This window comes from Aquarana catesbeiana, linkage group LG02 (assembly GCF_042186555.1).
Source record: "Aquarana catesbeiana isolate 2022-GZ linkage group LG02, ASM4218655v1, whole genome shotgun sequence".
Taxonomy (NCBI): Eukaryota; Metazoa; Chordata; class Amphibia; order Anura; family Ranidae; genus Aquarana; species Aquarana catesbeiana.
Window position 1 is genome coordinate 498,668,658 of NC_133325.1, and position 18,807 is coordinate 498,687,464.

Here is an 18,807-nt window from a genome sequence, read left to right on the forward strand (position 1 = left end):
CTGATGTCTCCCGGGATTTCGGAATCATCCAGGATGCTCAGAAGACATCCGCTGGCTTTGGAGATAGCTTGGTCCCAAAGAGGTTATTAATCATAGATACAACCCTATGCCAGTAGCGATGGAGTTTAGGGCATCTCCAAAAAATATTATTAAATTAGCTGGATTTCCCTTACATCTGGGGCATTGGATGTATCTCTACACTTCAATTTAGTTTCTCTGGTGTGTAATAAACCCTATGTAAAATAAATAGTTGCGTTAAATTTTGTGCCAGAGATAAGGAAACTAGGGGTATTGCTGACAATGCCACTTCCCACTGTTTATCTGTGATTGGCCTTATATCACAGGCAGTTCTTGCTGGTACATCCACAGCTGCTTGAAACGTATCACATAATATTTCATATAATTGTGATATGAGGCCATATCAGTGCGTTGCTGTACATTTAACGCAGTATATAGCATTGCATTACTGCAAGTTTAACGCAGTATATATCTGTGTGTTACTGCACATTTAACACAGTATATATCAGTGCGTTACTGCATGTTTAAAGCAGTATATTTGAATGCGTTACTGCATGTTTAACACAGTATATTTGAGTGCGTTACTGTATGTTTAATGCAGTATAGATCAGTGCTTTAAACAGAAAGGGTTACCCAGCGCATGACAATGAGAAAGCCTGTATTGTAGTTCAGCTTAATATTGTCCTTTTTACAATTGGAATTTGTCCATATATGCCTTAAAAAAAGTTCAGGTGCAAGCCATCCCCAGAGTGTATCCAAGTTACTCTGTGAGGAATGCAAGGGAGAGAAGGAGGGAGGCGCACCTAAGTGCAATGTAATAAGGTTATTTTAATGGCACAAACTTAAATGCACTTACAAGAACGAAGACATCACAGGCATATCTGGTCTGCCTGGTGGGCATACCTTGATTCCTGTCTTCCTCACATCGAGGTCCACCCACCGGGTGACGTCATTTCTCCTTGTGGTTCACGCCAGGCAGCCAGGATCTCCTTCACTTCCTGCTTTGGAAATAACGTCCTGTGCATGAGAAAACACCACCGAACGCTGGCAAAACTGGACTGTTGGAACCCCTCAAGGAGGACTCCCTACATGACAGATATGCCTGTGATGTCTTTATTCTTGTAAGTGCATTCAAGTTTGCACTATTAAAATAACCTTATAATATTGCACTTAGGTGCGCCTCCCTTCTTCTCTCTCTCATATATCAGTATATTTCAGTGCATTACTGCACATTTGCCACAGTATATTGCAGTGCATTACTTGAATCTGATGTTGGTAAACAAGTAAACAACAAATTTGCAGTCATGTTCCCCCAGCTGCAGCGTATTGGCAAGTTGGCTCCAGTGACGATGAGGATGGAAGGGATGATGACAATGAGGTCACTGACGCGACTTGGGTGCCGGATAGAGCAGAGGAGGAAAGTGAAGGTGAGGCACAACCCCAACGAGACAGCCATCATGGAAGAGTAGAGAGTAGTCACCCTATTTCATCAGATTGTAGACCTCTTATCTTTTTATCTTTTTTTCTTATCTTTTTTAGTACATGTGCAGCTGATCACACTGTTGCAATTTGCAAACTTTCCCTCAAGCAGATCAAGCATGGTTAAAACACCCGCCATTTGGGTACCACATGCTTGACAAGGCATTTAACCTCCCACCACTCAGCCTGTTGGCAAGGGCACCCGAAAGCCACACACAGGGAATACAATTCTTCTCCACCTCACTACTTATCACCTTTGAAGCATAAGTCAAACCTTAACCACTTGCTTACTGTTCACCCCCTTCCTGCCCAGACCAATTTTCAGCTTTCAGTGCTTTGTTCCTTTGTTCCCATTTACACTTTGAATAACAATTACTCAGTCATGCAACACTGTACCCAAATGATTTTTTTGTCCATTTTTTTCATACAAATAGAGCTTTCTTTTGGTGGTATTTGATCACCTCTGGGTTTTTTATTTTTTGCACTATAAATGTAAAAAAATTGAAAAAAAATGCATTTTTCTTCATTTCTGTGATAAAATTTTGCAAATTAGTAATTATACTTATATACCAGATGTATGAATAATCACTTAAATCACTATGAATAATCACTTGACAAGTAAATCACTAACACATCAAAGCGGCGCTATACACAGTCATAAGCTATGGCCGGAAAAAAATGTCTCTGATATGAAACACAAGCTGAAATAATTCAGCGAAAATACATATAATGGACTTTATGTGGTCTTCAGCTAGATATCCCAGATATGTGTAGTGGATCCGATACGTGCACCCTTCACCATATCTTGTATCACCACCTGTGGTACATCCCCCGCAAGGGGTTCTCACTCACTGGAACCAAAAGGTTTCTAAGCCTTGGATCATATCCTCCATTCAATCACTCCCGAGGTCCTCCCAGGCGGGCAGTCAGGTAATATCCGCAATGTCCACATATGGGAAAAAGAATCCACATAGTCCAGTGCCGTTTGAAAATTTATTAAAACTCAAAATGAAAGAACATTTTATAAAACAACGGATCTATAGGCGCAGGGCCATTCCCAAGTAATCCCTCTGGCTATCAGTCACATGAAAAGTTCACGATACCACTGGTAAATTTCACCTGGAACACGGGAGCAGGGTGATCGCTGGACAGATGACGTAAGTTAGTCACAGCTGATCGGTACTCACTCACCCTGGTGACAGTAGCTTCGGGCTTGGAGCACGCTGCGTCGTGACGTAGTCTAGGTTGCCGTGGGGTCACACTCTGACTAGTTTCGTCATCCCGACTTTTTCAAAGTCAACCTAGACTACGTCACGACGCTGCGTCGTGACGTAGTCTAGGTTGCCGTGGGGTCACACTCTGACTAGTTTCGTCATCTCGACTTTTTCAAAGTCAACCTAGACTAAGTCACGACGCAGCGTGCTCCAAGCCCGAAGCTACTGTCACCAGGGTGAGTGAGTACCGATCAGCTGTGACTAACTTACGTCATCTGTCCAGCGATCACCCCGCTCCCGTGTTCCAGGTGAAATTCACCAGTGGTATCGTGAACTTTTCATGTGACTGATAGCCAGAGGGTTTACTTGGGAATGGCCCTGTGCCTATAGATCCGTTGTTTTATAAAATGTTCTTTCGTTTTGAGTTTTAATACATTTTCAAATGGCACTGGACTATGTGGATTCTTTTTCCCATATGTGACTGCCTGCCTGGGAGGACCTCGGGAGTGATTGAACGGAGGATATGATCCAAGGCTTAGAAACCTTTTGGTTCCAGTGAGTGAGAACCCCTTGTGGGGGATGTACCACAGGTGGTGATACAAGATATGGTGAAGGGTGCACGTATCGGATCCACTACACATATCTGGGATATCTAGCTGAAGACCACATGAAGTCTATTATATGTATTTTCGCTGAATTATTTCAGCTTGTGTTTCATATCAGAGACATTTTTTCCAGCCATAGTTTATGACTGTGTATAGCGCCGCTTTGAAGTGTTAGTGATTTACTTGTCAAGTGATTATTCATAGTGATTTAAGTGATTATTCATACATCTGGTATATGAGTTTGGTTTTGTTAAGTGGCTGCTGTGAGACATCTCACATTTTTTACTGACATCAGGTATCTTCACTGCTGGTTTATCCATCTTCATTACTTAATATTCCTAAGCGCTGAGATAGGAGAAGTGTGGTATTATTATTATTATTATACAGGATTTATATAGCGCCAACAGTTTTACAACATGGGGCAGACAGTACACTTACAATACAAATCAATACAGGAGGGATCAGAGGGCCCTGCTCATTAGAGCTTACAATCTAGAAGGGAGGGTCAAGTGGAGACAAAAGGTAATAACTGTAGGGGATGAGCTGATGGGGGAAAAAAAAAAGTACAGTTGTTAGATGTGGGTAGGATAGGCTTCTCTGAAGAGAAGGGTTTTCAGGGATCTTCTGAAAGCTAATAAAGTAGGAGATAAGCGGACAGATTGGGGTAAGGAGTTCCATAGGATTGGAGAGGCTTTGGAAAAGGCCTGGAGGCGAGCATGGGAGGAGGTGACAAGGGAGCTAGAGAGCAGGAGGTCTTGAGAGGAACGAAGAGAGCGAGTAGCTTGGTATTTAGAGACTAAGCAAGTGATGTAGCTGGGGGCGAAATTGTGGATGGCTTTGTACGTAGTTGTTAGAATTTTGAATTTAATTCTTTGGCCGAGCGGAAGCCAGTGGAGGGATTGACATAGAGGAGTGGCAGACACAGAGCGACTGGTAAGGTGGATGAGTCTGGCAGCGGCATTCATAATGGTTTGAAGAGGTGATAGACTATGTAGAGGTAAGCCAATGAGAAGGGAGTTGCAGTAGTCAAGGCGAGAGATGACCAGCGAGTGAATTAAGAGCTTTGTTGTGTCATTGGTTAGAAAGGGGCGTATTTTGGAGATGTTGCGGAGGTTGAGGTGGCAGGATTTGGACAGTGATTGGATGTGTTGCTTGAAGGAGAGTTCAGAGTCTAGGACTACACCTAGAACCTTGGCATGTGGGGGTGGGCTTATAGTTGTGCCATCAATTTTGACAGAGAGATCAGGGGAAGAGGCATAGGGGGAGGGAAAATTAGAAGTTCAGTTTTGGCTAGATTGAGTTTAAGGAAGTGGTGAGACATCCAGACTGATATATCTGAGAGTAAATTACTGATACGTGAGGAGACAGAGGGAGTGAGCTGAGGGGTAGAGAAATAGATTTGGGTGTCATCAGCGTAGAGGTGGTATTGGAAGCCATGGGATGCTATCAGTTGACCCAGGGAGGCAGTGTAGATTGAAAACAGTAGAGGTCCAAGAACAGAACCCTGAGGGACCCCAACAGAGAAAGGAAGAGGAGAGGAGGAAGTAGAGTTATAAGAAACGCTAAAGGTGCGGTTGGATAAGTAGGAAGAGAACCAGCGAAGCGTACAGTCACGGAGACCAAAGGCGTGTAGTTTTTTGAGGAGGAGGGGGTGGTCAACCGTATCAAAGGCAGAAGAGAGGTCCAGGAGTAGGAGTACAGAATAGTGTCGATTGGTTTTGGCCGTTAGTAGATCGTTTGTTAGTTTTAGGAGAGCAGTTTCTGTGGAGTGTTGAGGACGAAATCCAGACTGAAGGGGATCGAGAAGGCCATTATCAGCGAGGTGGACGCTCAGTCGGTTGTAGACCAGACGTTCGAGAAGTTTGGATAAGAAGGGGAGCAAGGAGATGGGGCGTAGGTTGTTAAGATTGGATGGGTCCAGTGAGGGCTTTTTAAGTATGGGTCTGACAAGTGCATGTTTTAGAGAGTTAGGGAAGATGCCAGAAGAGAGGGAGAGATTGAAGATGTGGGTTAGAGAGTGTAGTATAGGGCCAGAGGGTGAACGTAGCATTTGTGAGGGAACAGGATCCAGAGGGCAGGTCGTAAGGTGGACATTAGCAAGTAGCTTAGCAACTTTGTCTGTAGTGGTGGGGTTGAAAGAGGGAAATAATGATTGTGCCTGTGGGCATGAAGTGTAAAGCGTGGAGGGTGACGGCACAGTAGAGATCTCAGCGCGAATAGTATCAATCTTCTGTTTGAAGTGATTGGCGATCTCCTGTGCAGTGAGTGAGTTGGCGGGTGGAGGCGGTGGAGGATGAAGTAGAGAGTTGAAGGTGGAGAAGAGTTGACGGGGACAGGATGATAAGTTGCTAATGAGAGTGGTAAAATAGGTCTGCTTGGCAGAGAGGAGGCTGGAGTTGTATTTTTTGAGGGCAGATTTATATTGGTAGAAATCTCTCTGGGACTTAGTCTTACGCCACAGGCGCTCCAGAGCACGACTACGTTTTTTAAGACTTCTAGTATCATCTGTTTGCCAAGGTTGAAGGGGTTTGGGCTTGATTCTGTGTGTAGTGAGGGGGGCAAGTGAGTTCAGTGAGGCTAGAAGTGAAGCGTTGTACACAGAAGTGGCTATGTTGGTGCAGGATAGGGGAGAGATTTTGTCGTAGAGGTTGTTAATGGCAGAGTAGAGAAGAGAAGGGTTGAGATGACGTAGGTTTCTGCGGGTAACTTTAAGGTGGTTAGAGGGAGAGGAGGTGAAGGAGAGGGAGAGAGTGAAACTAATAAGGTGGTGATCAGAGAGAGGGGATGGATAGTTAGAGAGGTTGCATGGAGTGAAAAGGCGAGAGAACACGAGGTCAAGGATATTGCCTTCTGAGTGAGTTGGAGCATGTATCCACTGCTTCAGGTCAAAGGAGGATGTTAGGCTGAGGAGTTTGGAAGTGGAAGGAGTGTTAGTGTTAATAGGGATGTTGAAGTCCCCGAGAATGATAGTGGGGATTTCAGAAGAAAGAAAGTAGGGTAGCCAGGCAGAGAAGTCTTCAAGAAAGGTTGATACTGGTCGTAGGGCGGATTGTCTCCTTTCTTTATTGATTAGTAATTATACTTCATAAATGTTAGCCACAATTTATACCGCTACATATCTTTGGTAGAAAATAACCCAAATTAGTGAATATTATGTGGTCTGTGTGAAAGTTATAGAGTCTACAACCTATGGTGCAAATCATAAAAAATTGATCACATCTTAAGTACTGACAGCCTATCTCATTTCTTGAGACCCTAACAAGCCAGGAAAGTACAAATGCCTCCCAAGTGACCCCTTGTTGGAAAGTAGACATTCCAAGGTATTTAGTAAGAGACATGATGAGTTATTTAAAGTGGTAATTTTTTCCCACAATTCTTTGCAAAATTAAGATTGATTTTTTTTGTTCACAAAATTGTCATTTTAATAGCTTTCACATGGCATGTGCATACCACAAATGACACCCCAAAATACATTTTGCTAGTTCTCCTGCATATTATGATACCACATGTGTGGGACTTTTTCACTGCCTGGCCACATACAGAGACCCAATATGCAGGGAGCACCATCAGGTGTTCAAGGAGCATAAATTACACATCTAACTTGTTGACTACCTATTACACTTTTGAAGGCCCCGGAGCACCGGGACAATGGAAATGCCCACAAAATGACCCCATTTTGGAAAGATAACACCCCAACATAAAATCTATGAGGCATAATGAGTCTTTTGAATGGTTCATTTTTTTCCAGAAGTTTTTGGAAAATGTGGAAAAAAATGAAAATGCATTTTTTTTACACAAAGTTGTCCGTTTATAAGATATCTCCAACACATAGCATTTACATAGCAAAAATGACACCCCAAAATACATTCTGCTACTCCTCCTGAGTATAACGATACCACATGTGTGAGACTTTTACACAGACTGGCCACATACAGAGGCCCAACATTGAAGTAGCACCTTCAGGCGTTCTAAGAGCATAAATTGCACATCTCATTTCTCAACCACCTATTACAATTTTGATGGCCCTGGAGCATCAGGACAATGGAAATGCCCACAAAATGACCCCATTTTGGAAAGCTAACACCCCAACATATAATCTATGAGGCATAATGAGTCTTTTGAACGGTTCATTTTTTTCCAGATGTTTTTGGAAAATGTGGGAAAAAAATGAAAACACATTTTTTTACACAAAGTTGTCCGTTTATAAGATATCTCCAACCCATAGCATTTACATAGCAAAAATGACACCCCAAAATACATTTTGCCACTCCTTCTGAGTATGGCGTTACCGAATGTGTGAGACTTCTACATAGCCTGGCCACATACAGAGATCCAATATCCAAGGAACACCGTCAGGTGTTCCAGGGACACATAGCATGCACATACCAAGAATTACACCCCAAAATACATTATGTTGAGCAAAGGATAAACAAGATTACCTGTGGTTTTAGTAGCGCAGTTGTCCACAGGAGGATAGCACTGGTCCAGGCAACAGGCAGGGACTTGGCCAGCAATGGCGAACACAATTTTCCAGGCAGCAGGCAGGGGCACTGTCCATATACAGTCCAGGGTCAGTGCAGGCAGAGTTATTGTCAGCAGTGCCAAAAATATTGGTCCTGGTGGTAGGCAGGAACAGTTGGTCTGGTCAGTGTGACAGGCAGAGACATGATGGCAGTAAATCCTACTGGCAGCAGGCAGAAGTAGGGCCTCGATCAGGACAGAATGGGAACAGGGGTAGAGGCTTCTCCCACCCACATCTTTTTGAAGCCTCTGAGTCTCCAGACCCTAATCTAGGAATGAGAAAACAAACAAAAAAGATTGTATTCTTCAGAATAGAAAAACTATTATGGAGCCCCTTACATATGTGAGACCCCTGTGTTGAATCCCACTAGTCCAGTAGCAAGGTACAAGATCAGTCCATGAGGCAGGCACAAAACATGGTCCAAGGTCAGTTCCAGATCAGGCAGAGGTATATACAGAATCGTTAAGCAGAAGCATGGTCGAATAACAGTCCAGGGTCAGTTCCAGATCAGGCAGAGGTATGTACAGAATCGTTAGGCAGAAGCGTGGTCAAATAATGGTCCAGGGTCAGTTCCAGATCAGGCAGAGGTATGTACAGAATCGGCAGGCAGAAGCGTGGTCGAATAACAAGCCAGGGTCAGTTACAGAACAGGCAGTGGCATAAGGGCTGTGAAGGTGTGTGAAGGCAAGAACTAAGGATTAAGTTTACCATACTTCACTAAAAATTTACTGAAGTATGGTAACGGCAAAAAACATTCACCTATGCAGAGGCCTGGTTGGGAAGGACAGTGAGGACAATAATAAGATGTGTCTCTTCTGACTCCTCCAATCCTAAACACCCGACAGTGCAGCGCTAAAAAGATAATCTAACAACTACAAAATAATGATATGAATGTCCATATAGAATCATGTAAGAGAAAACATGGATGTATTATGAAAGCCAAAAACATCAGCGGTGGTATAGGGTGCTTCATGCAAATTCTGAAGTGCTCCTTAATCCATGCTCACACACCATTTGCTAGCCAAACCGCTCACCTTACAAAGTGGACTCCTGAGCTAACAGGAAGATCACACAGGCATTCACCACCAATGGTGGTTAGGGTAAAGATCTTGAATGGAAAGCTGGGCACCTCTTTCACTCAATAGCTTTAAATTTTTTTCATCCGTAGTCACATGAAATGTAAAAAATAATATAGTGCTCTCTGTATAGCTAAAAACTTGATCCTTTATTCTAAAAAGACAGGTACCCACATAAAAGGCACTGTACCCAGTGCTGGGATAATAGGTGTATGCACATCAAATGGTAACAGCAAATGATAAGGTGGTTGCAGTGACGTCTGGGGATGCTCCCGCACGCGTATCGTCCAGCGGGACTTCGTCAGCGGTAATCCGCATTTAAAGCTATTGAGCTAAAGAGGTGCCCGGCTTTCCATTCAAGATCTTTACCCTAACCACCATTGGTGGCAAATGCCTGTGTGACCTTCCTGTTAGCTCAGGGGTCCACTTTGTAAGGTGAGCGGTTTGGCTAGCAAGTGGTGTGAGCACCGATTAAGGAGCACTTCAGAATTTGCATGAAGCACCCTTTACCACCGCTGATGTTTTTGGCTTTCATAATACATCCATGTTTTCTTTTACATGATTCTATACGGACATTCATATCATTATTTTGTAGTTGTTAGATTATCTTTTTAGCGCTGCACTGTCTGTTATTGTTAAGCTTAAAAGGATTTATATATTTGCCTTTAGCGTTCAGCGGCTTTTAGCTTTTAGGAGGTTTTTGTGCTGACTGATTGCTTCAATAATCCTACACACCCTACATTTTTTTTGGACTGTTGGTTTGAGAGGGATTTTATCGGGAAAGTGGTGTTCGAAGAGTCGACTAAGAACATCTGATCGGATGTTTTCTGGTGGGCCATTCAGGAATATAAGGGCGGTGAAAATTTCCTCCTGATAGCCAAGGAAGGGTTGGGGGTTTTGGGTGGAGTTGCGGTAAATGATATAGGAGTTGTATATGGCCAAATGAAAAAAATAATTTGCTACTTTTTTATACCAATGGTATGTCCATCTTGTGGCAAGGTATGGTTCGAGCATTTGGTCATTGAAGTCGACTCCCCCATTAACAAATTGTATTCATGGACGCATGTTGGCTTTTGGATGGGGCCATTCCTTCTGGGGATTTCCACAAAAGTGTTATTGTGGATCGAAGACAACATGTAGGCATCCCTTCTGTCCTTCCACTTCACTGCCAGAAGCTCCTTTTTTCACAGACTTGCCATCTCTCCTCTTCTCAACTTCATATTGACAAGTCTTTGAGGAAAGCCCTTCAGGTTCTTTCTTACAGTGCCACATGCTGGCTTCATCTTCCGGTGAAGGTTGTGGAACAGGGGCAGACTTGTGTAGAAGTTGTCCACATACAAGTGGTATCCTTTATTGAGTAGGGGGTATATGATGTCCTTTCCCGCTTGATCCCAAGAAGTCTGGACAATTAGGGGGGTGCAGCTGGGTGTCCTTCCCTTCGTACAGCATGAAGGCATATGTGTACCCTGTGGCTCAGTCACATAATTTGTACACCTTCACCCCATAGCGGGCCCTTTTGCTGGGGATAAATTGTTTGATTTTAAGCCTGCCGCTAAATTTAACAAGGGACTCATCCACATATATGTGTTGGTCCGGGGTAGACAACTTGGGGAATATTTCTGAAAAATAATTTAGTAGTGGCCGAATTTTGAAAAGCCTATCATAATTTGGGTCATTTCGGGGAGGGCACTTGGTGTTATCATTAAAATGTAGGAACCTCATGATCATAAGATATCTGGTTCTGGGCATTACCGTGGAGAAGATCAGCATGTGGTGGATGGAGTGGGTTGACCAATAGGAACGCAATTTGTTTTTTTTTTGTGAGTCCCATATTGAATGTGAGGTCCAGAAAAACCTTCAACTCCTCCACTGTTAGGTCTCTCCACTCATAGGGACAGGCATAATAGGATGCTGGATTATCCAAAATAAATTGTTGTGCATACAGGTTGCACTGGGCCACAATTGACGCTAACATGTCCTCCGTAAAAATGAAATAAAAAAAATTGGGGAAAAATTCTCCGTGTCCACCTGGACTCCTGGCTGGGCAGTGAAAGGGGAAATATTAGCTTCTCCTGAATTAGGAGGAAGCCACAAGGGGTTCTGAAGGGCATAGGGAAGGTCGGCATGGGTCCTAACCCTTTGGGGCTGAGGCAACACCCCACTGGTTCCTGGCCTTTCTTGCCAAGGTACTGCGGTGCTGGTGGATGGCACTGCGGTGCTGGCGGATGGCACTGCGGTGCTGGTGGATGCCACTTCCTCCTCACCAGAACGCCTTCGTTTAGCAGGCAGAATATCTTCCTCCTCTGAGCCTGTCAGTGTTCCACTACTGAGGACTGGCTCATAATTTGCGTCGGACTCAGAATCCGAATTGGAAAGGGAATCCAAAAAAAGAGAGCTCCCCGTTGCTGTCGTCGGCCATGGAAAGAATTTGGTACACCTCCTCGGCGGAAAAGCATCTTTTGGACATGGTTGCAGGTGGTGATGATACTGTACAGGTGTGTGCCAAGCCTGCACTGATGGGCACTGATGAGCCTGCATGGATGTGTGCTAATAAGACTGCACTGATGAGGTGGCACAGATGTGTGCTAAGCCTGCACTAATGAGGTGGCACTGATGAGCACAGATGTGCACTGATGAGGCGGCACTGATGTGCACTGATTGATGGCACAGATGAGTACTGATGAGGTGGCACAGGTGGGCACTGATGAGTTGGCACAGAGGGGCACTGATGAGTTGGCAAAGATGTACATTGATAGATTGCACAGATGTGCACTAATGGGGCGGCACAGATGGGCACTGATGAGGTGGCACAGATATGCACTGAGGTGGCACAGATGGGCACTGATGAGGTGGCACAGATGGGCACTGATGAGGTGGTACAGATGGGAACTGATGAGGTGGCACAGATGGGCACTGATGAAGCAGCACAGGTGTGCACTGATTGATTGCACAGATGTGCACTAATGAGGCAGCTGATGGGCACTGTTGAGGTGGCACAGATGGGCACTGATGAGGCGGCACAGATGGGCACTGATGAGGCGGCACAGATGTGAACTGATGAGGTGAGACAGATGTGCACTGATTGATTTCACAGATGTGCACTAATAAGGAGGCACAGATAGGCACTGTTGAGGTGGCACAGATGGGCACTGTTGAGGCAGCACAGATTGGCACTGTTGAGGTGGCACAGAGGGGCACTGATGAGGTGGCACAGATGTGCACTGATGAGGCAGCACAGATGTGTACTGATTGATTGCACAGATGTGCACTGATGAGGCGGCACAGATGGGCACTGATGAGGTGGCACAGATGAGCACTGATTGCACAGATGTGCACTGATGAGGCGGCACAGATGGGTACTGATCACTGATGCCACAGATGGGCACTGATGGGCACTGATGGCACAGATGGGCACAGGTGGGCACAGATGGGCACCAATTATTGATGGCACAGAATGGCAGACTGGCACAGACTATAATTGGCACTGTGGTATGATTGGGCACTGTTTGGGCACAGGGGGTTTGAATATGTTCACTGTAATTTCTGTTTGTCACTCACAAATCGCTGTCAGATCCTCTCTCTCCTCACACGCGGTCTTTGTGTGAGGAGAGAGAGCCATCATTCAGCTATAGCGTGGACGGGAACTGGTTAAGAGGTGGTTTTCCATTATCGGAACCCTTGGGAGTAGTACGTGGCTGGGAGGAGGCAGTTCCAGATACTGTAATCCTCAGTGACTACAAGGACACTGCTTCTGTGTCAGTGCAGTTTTACTGCAGTATATTGTAGTGTGTCAGTGGAGTGTGTCCATGTAATGAGTACTCAAGTTAAAGTGCACCAAACACCACTTTCCATTGATTCAAGGGCAGCCACGTAAACATTTCCACATCATTATTACATTTTGTTAATAAGCACCCTCAATCATGTCTGGAAGGCCAACAAGGAGAGGCAGACATTCCAATGGCACTCTGAGGGGGCTAGCAGCGTGCTAACTAACAGACCATGTCCACAGGCAAAGGTGGACATGGTCTATCCTCAGGCAGGGTATCATTTCCTCTGTTTAGTGATGTTGCCTGTGCCATCCAGCCACAACATGCAGGGGTGATGGGAGACTGGCTTACTAAACCATCATCATCCTTTCTCATACTCCATCACCCAAGCAGAAAGTAGTGCACCGTCCACTGCACCTGCCAGAGTGGCTTATTCTGCCTCCTTGTCCACAGTTACTCCTGCCATAGCCCTAGCATCAGGCATGGAGGAGTCAGCTGAGTTATTTGAACACAGCATCAGCCACTTGCTCCTTGATGATACACAGCCATTACTTGATTCAGATCTTGGTTCTGAGGTTGAGGAAGATAGGAACATGAGCCTACAGAGAGGGGAGAACACTGGTAAACAACAAATTGGCAGCCATGTTAACCCAGCCGCAGCGTATTGCCAAGTTGCCTCCAGTGATCATATGGATGGAGGGGATGATGATGATGAGGTCACTGATGCAGTGCCAGAAAGAGCAGAGGAGGAAAGTGAGGGTGAGACACAATCCCAAAGAGGCAGCCATCATGGAAGAGTAGAGAGCAGCCACTCTATTCCACCAAATTGTGGAGCTGTTATCCCCCGGCCCACTTCCCACAGCTCAGCTGTTTGGGCCTTTTATGGCATATGTGCAGCCGATTGCACTGTTGCAATTAGCAAACTTTGCCTTAAGCACATCAAGCATGGCAAAAACAACAGCCATTTGGGTACCACATGCTTGACAAGGCATTTAACCTCCCACCGTTGGCAGGAGCACCTGAAAGCCACACAAAAGGGATGCAATTCTGCTCCTCCTTACTCCTCACCTTTCCGGTCTACCCCTGCTAAAGCTCATGACCATAGGAGTGCGCACAGGGTGTGCCAGGTGTGCCTGGGCACACCCTAATCACCACAAGTGCTGCAGATTCCCCCTGTTTAGACCCCTGATATTTCACCAAACCCCCCTAACGGGGCTCCTAAAGAAATTATGAAAAAAAAAATTGTAAAAAATAATAAAAAATAAAATAATGAAAACTACTGACACCAAACTCTGCCCTACTGACACCATCCACTGCTCTACTGACACTGGCAGTGATATATATATATATATATATATATATATATATATATATATATATATATTATGCGCATGCTAATGTGTTTGAGCTTTGTGGTGCACACCCTAATGCAATAGGTTGCGCACACCTATGCTCATGACCTCTCATCAGCCTCCACTGACAGGGATGATGGTTTAGCGCAGGGTGTCCCGGGTCCTTGCAGCACGTCTGCCAGTAGCCCACCACCAGCTATAGATTACAGCAGGCAATTTTCTCTGCCCCATCTGCTGCAGCGGAAAAAAAATAAAGTCACTGCCACCCACATGCCCAGCGTCTACATTCAAGCTTGTCAAAGCTGCTGGCTTTACAACTCCTGCCTTTTTGTCTGGTGGATTCTGCCCCCTTCCGTGAATGTGCTGTACCACAATAGAAGGTTTCCAGTTGCTATTTCTTTTCACATAAGGCTATTCCAGGTCTCTACCATCACATGGAAAGCAATGTTGTGGCATTATTGGGCAAGGCAGTCAGTCGCAAGGTCTAAGTTACTGCTGACACATGGCCCAGCAAGCATGGTAAGGGACAATATATTTTGTTCACAGCACACTGGGTAACTCTGTGTACAACTCGGGAGGGTGCAGGACAGGGCTCAGTGCTGCAACTTATTGTGCTGCCACGTCTTCATACAGCTACCTGTGATGATGCAGGATTTGTCAGCTCCACCCCTCCTCCTCCAAGCCCTCCTCTGCTGAATTGTCCCATGAACTACGAGTACCCCCTAAGCGTTCAAGGGGCTATTCAATGAGTCAGGCTAAAAGGTGCTGACATTTATCAAAATGAATCAGTACTGGATTAGCAGCAGCTAACAAGCCCCTGATGACGATGTTGCTGATTAAGTTCTTTCCGGATCTCAAATCTCTGAAAGACTTCTAGGCTGCCTATCTTTGTGGGTGTTGATTTCATCTGGAAGACATTTTTTGGTGTAGGTTTCATGGACAATTAACACCCAAGGACCAATTTGTCCGCACCTGTTTGACAGGTGCATATCATTGCAATTCTTGATAACAAGGCCAATTCTTGCTTTCATAAAGAGTACCTCAATAGTGTTACGGTGTGAAGGCACCACCGACACCCAAAGACCAATTTTTTTACTACTGTTTGAGCGGGGCATCAGATTTCAAGTTTTGACAGCAAGGCCAATTCTTGCTTTCATCAAGAGTACCTCTAAAGCAGTGGTTCTCAACTCCTGTCCTCAGGATCCACTAACAGGCCAAGTTTGCAAGATAATTGGGATACATCAGGTGATATTATTTGCTGCTCAGTGATTGCAGTATTCTAGTCTGCATCTCCCCAAGGTAATACTTAAAATATGGCCTGTTAGTGGGTCCTGAGGACAGGAGTTGAGAACCACTGCTCTATAAGGTTATGGTGGGAAGGCACCACTTACACCCAAAGACCAATTTAGCCGCACCTGTTTGACGGGGGCATATCATTAACATTTTTGACAACAAGGCCAATTCTTGTTTTGTCAGGGCTGGACTCAGCCCTTCCTTCTCAGACCAGTCCACTCAGCTGTCAGATATTTTCCAGCTCCAATCTTTCCACAGTGACTCACCTGGTGATGATATCCTGCTCATCAGTCCTGCTGGCTACGTAAGCTGCTCAGCTCAGATCCTCTCTGCCTTCACCTGTACTTGTTGAAGACTTGTTTGGCTGATGCCCCTTCTGGTTCATGATCCTGCTTGCTGGCCACTACAGTGATTCTCCAGTTTCCTGATTTCCTGGCCGGTCCTGAAGTATGCTAATCTCTGGCTCCCTGATGTCCTAGCTTGACTGACTATCCATTCCAGTTACCGAACTCTGGCTATGATTTGACTACATTGCTCTGTTTACCTTTTACTATTAATATTATTAAACAAGTGTGATTTTAACTGCACTTCTGTCTCGGTATGATTCATGGTTTCTGACAGTAGGCAAACGCCATGAATTCAGAAGATGCAGTTAATCCACTTGTTTTAAAATTTTTTCCAGATTGGATGAGCAGGATCACGGAATGGCAGATTGCCCTAGCGTTACAGACACTCCTGAGTCACACGGCTCACCTGGAATCTCACACTGTGGCTGCTCCGGTACAACCTGTGTTGCAGGCCATCCCTGCTGCTTCTCCAGTCTCTGTTCAGGCACCCGCCTCGAGTATTACCTCTATAAGAGGTATGTTTGGTTCCGCTCCACTTCCCCCAGTGATTTGGGGGTGATCCAGTTCAATGCAGAGGGTTTCTCAACCAGGTTGAAATATACTCTGAGATGCTGCCCCAGGCGTTTCCCATGGACAGAAGCAAAGTAGGTTTTGTGATATCGTTGCTTTCTGAGAGAGCCTTGGCCTGGGCAAACCCTCTATGGGAGACGCAAAAACCAGTTGTCCTGAGTTACCCAAGAATTTGTGGCTTCCTTCAAAAGGGTATTTAACGTTCCTGCACGCTACACTTCTGCTGCCAAGAGCCTCATGTCCATCAAACAGAGTATGAGAACTGTTGCCGATTATGCCATTGAATTCCATACTCTGGCACCAGAGGTTGCTTGGAACAATGAGGCCCTCATGGCTGCCTTTTCTCATGGACTCTCAGATACCATCAAAGATAAGATAGCAGCCCGAGATATACCTACTGAGCTGGAGAAGTTGATCACGTTTGCCATCCTCCAGACTCAGAGAAAGACTCTTTTAAGGAGCGCTTGTGGAAGCCTCCTGTACATTTGTTTCCGAGCTTTGCAGTCCCACTCTTGCCTCCCTTACCTCCCATGCCTCTTGGTACCAAGTCAGTCAGTGAAGTGGAACCAATGCAGTTTGGCTTCACATGTCTCTCTGCGGATGAACCCTTAGGAGGAGGGAGTGATTGTGCCTTTATTGTGGCCAGGCTGGTCACTTTTTGAAGTCTTGTCCTACCCGCCCGAACCTTGAGGTCCTGTAGGGGACAGACCTTAGGTGGCGTTGTTTCAATCCCCAGCTATCCATAAGGATAAGCCCCTGGTTCCAGTTACCCTTTCTTGGTTTGAGTCATCCGTCGAGATACAGGCTATAAACAACTCTGGGGCTGCAGGCCTGTTCATTGATGCTGCCTTTGTGCTGCCTAAGCACTCGATTCCACTGCAGCTTCGTGCCACTCCACTTGCCATTGAGGCTCTTGACGGGAGACCTCTACAGCCTGCCCATGTGACTCATGAGACTGCTCCGTTGTCCATGACCGTAGGGGCTCTTCACCATGAGATAATGCAATTCCAAGTAATTTCCTCACCTAAGTTTCTGGTGGTTATTGGCTATCCTTGGTTACAGATGCACAACCCCTCTTTTGATTGGCTTTGTGCTGAGGTTCTCTCCTGGTCACCACAATGCAGCAAGACATGTTTCCAGAATGCGGCTAAGGTCCTATGTACCTCTTCACTTTCCTCCCTTCCGGAGCAGTGCCATTACTTTAGCGATGTCTTTGACATAGGTCAAGCTGGTAGTTTGCCTCCACACCGGTCGTATGATTGCGCAATTGACCTTGAACCTGGTGCCATATCCTCCCATGGCCGTGTTTACTCTTTGTCTGTTTCCGAGGACAAGGCCATGGAGGATTATGCTGCAGACGCAATTTCTCGAGGATTCATCTGCAAATGCTGGTCTCCTGCTGGTGCTGGTTTCTTCTTTGTGAAGAAGAAGAGTGGTGAACCGAGGCCTTGCATTGATTATAGGGGTCTCAATCATTTCATGATTAAAAATGCTTATCAAATTCTGTTGATTATGGAGTTATTTGATTGCCTCAAGGTAACAACGGTTTTCACGAAGCTTGATTTGAAAGGGGCATACAATCTCGAGAGGATCAAGGAGGACGATGAATGGAAAACTGCGTTTTATCAACGATCTCCTCCGAGATTTGTTGCAGCTATGTGTGGTGGTTTATCTCGACGATATCCTCATTTTTCCAAGTCCCTAGAGAGCCATCACACACGTCTGTTGTGTGTTTCAGAAGCTGAGAGAGAACAATCTCTATGGTAAATTGGAGAAGTGTGAGTTCCATTGGGAATAGGTTAAATTCCTGGGTTATGTCATTTCCACTGCCGGTTTTTCGATGGACCCAGAGAAACTTTCAGCAGTTCTACATTGGCCCCAACCCGTGGGTATACATCCTCTGCAATGTTTTCTTGGCTTTGCCAAATATTATTAAAAGTTTATTCGTAACTTCTCGTCTCTGGTCAAGCCCCTGACTGATATGACCGGAAAGGACGGTAACCCACAGAGTTGGTCTCCGGAGTCAATTAAGGTCTTTAAGTGTCTCAAGGCTGCCTTTGTTTCTGCTCCTGTGTTGGCACATCCTGATCCTATGTTACCCTTTATCCTTTAGGTTGATGATTCTGAGACTGGAGTTGGCGTCCTTCTGTCTCAACATCTTACCTTTGAGAGTGCTATGCATCCTTGTGGCTACTTTTCCAAGAAATTGTTACCTGCGGAATGCAATTATGAGATTGGGGACAGAGAGTTGTTAGCGATCATTTTAACCCTTAAAGAATGGATAAATCTCCTCAAAGGTACCACTATGCTGGTTCTCATTCTTACTGACCATAAGAATCTCACATTCTTGTCTGAGGCTAAACGCCTTTCTGCCAGAAGGGCTCGACAGGCTCTTTTCTTGTCAAGATTCAATTACATTTTCCCATTCTTACCTGGTAATAAGATTGTAAGGGCTGATGCTTTGTCACAACAGTTTTCTTCTACTTCCAAGATGGATTCAGTTCCTGTTCCTGTGATTCCTCCTGATCGTATTCTGGCTATGGTTCGCATCAGTCTCACTTCTC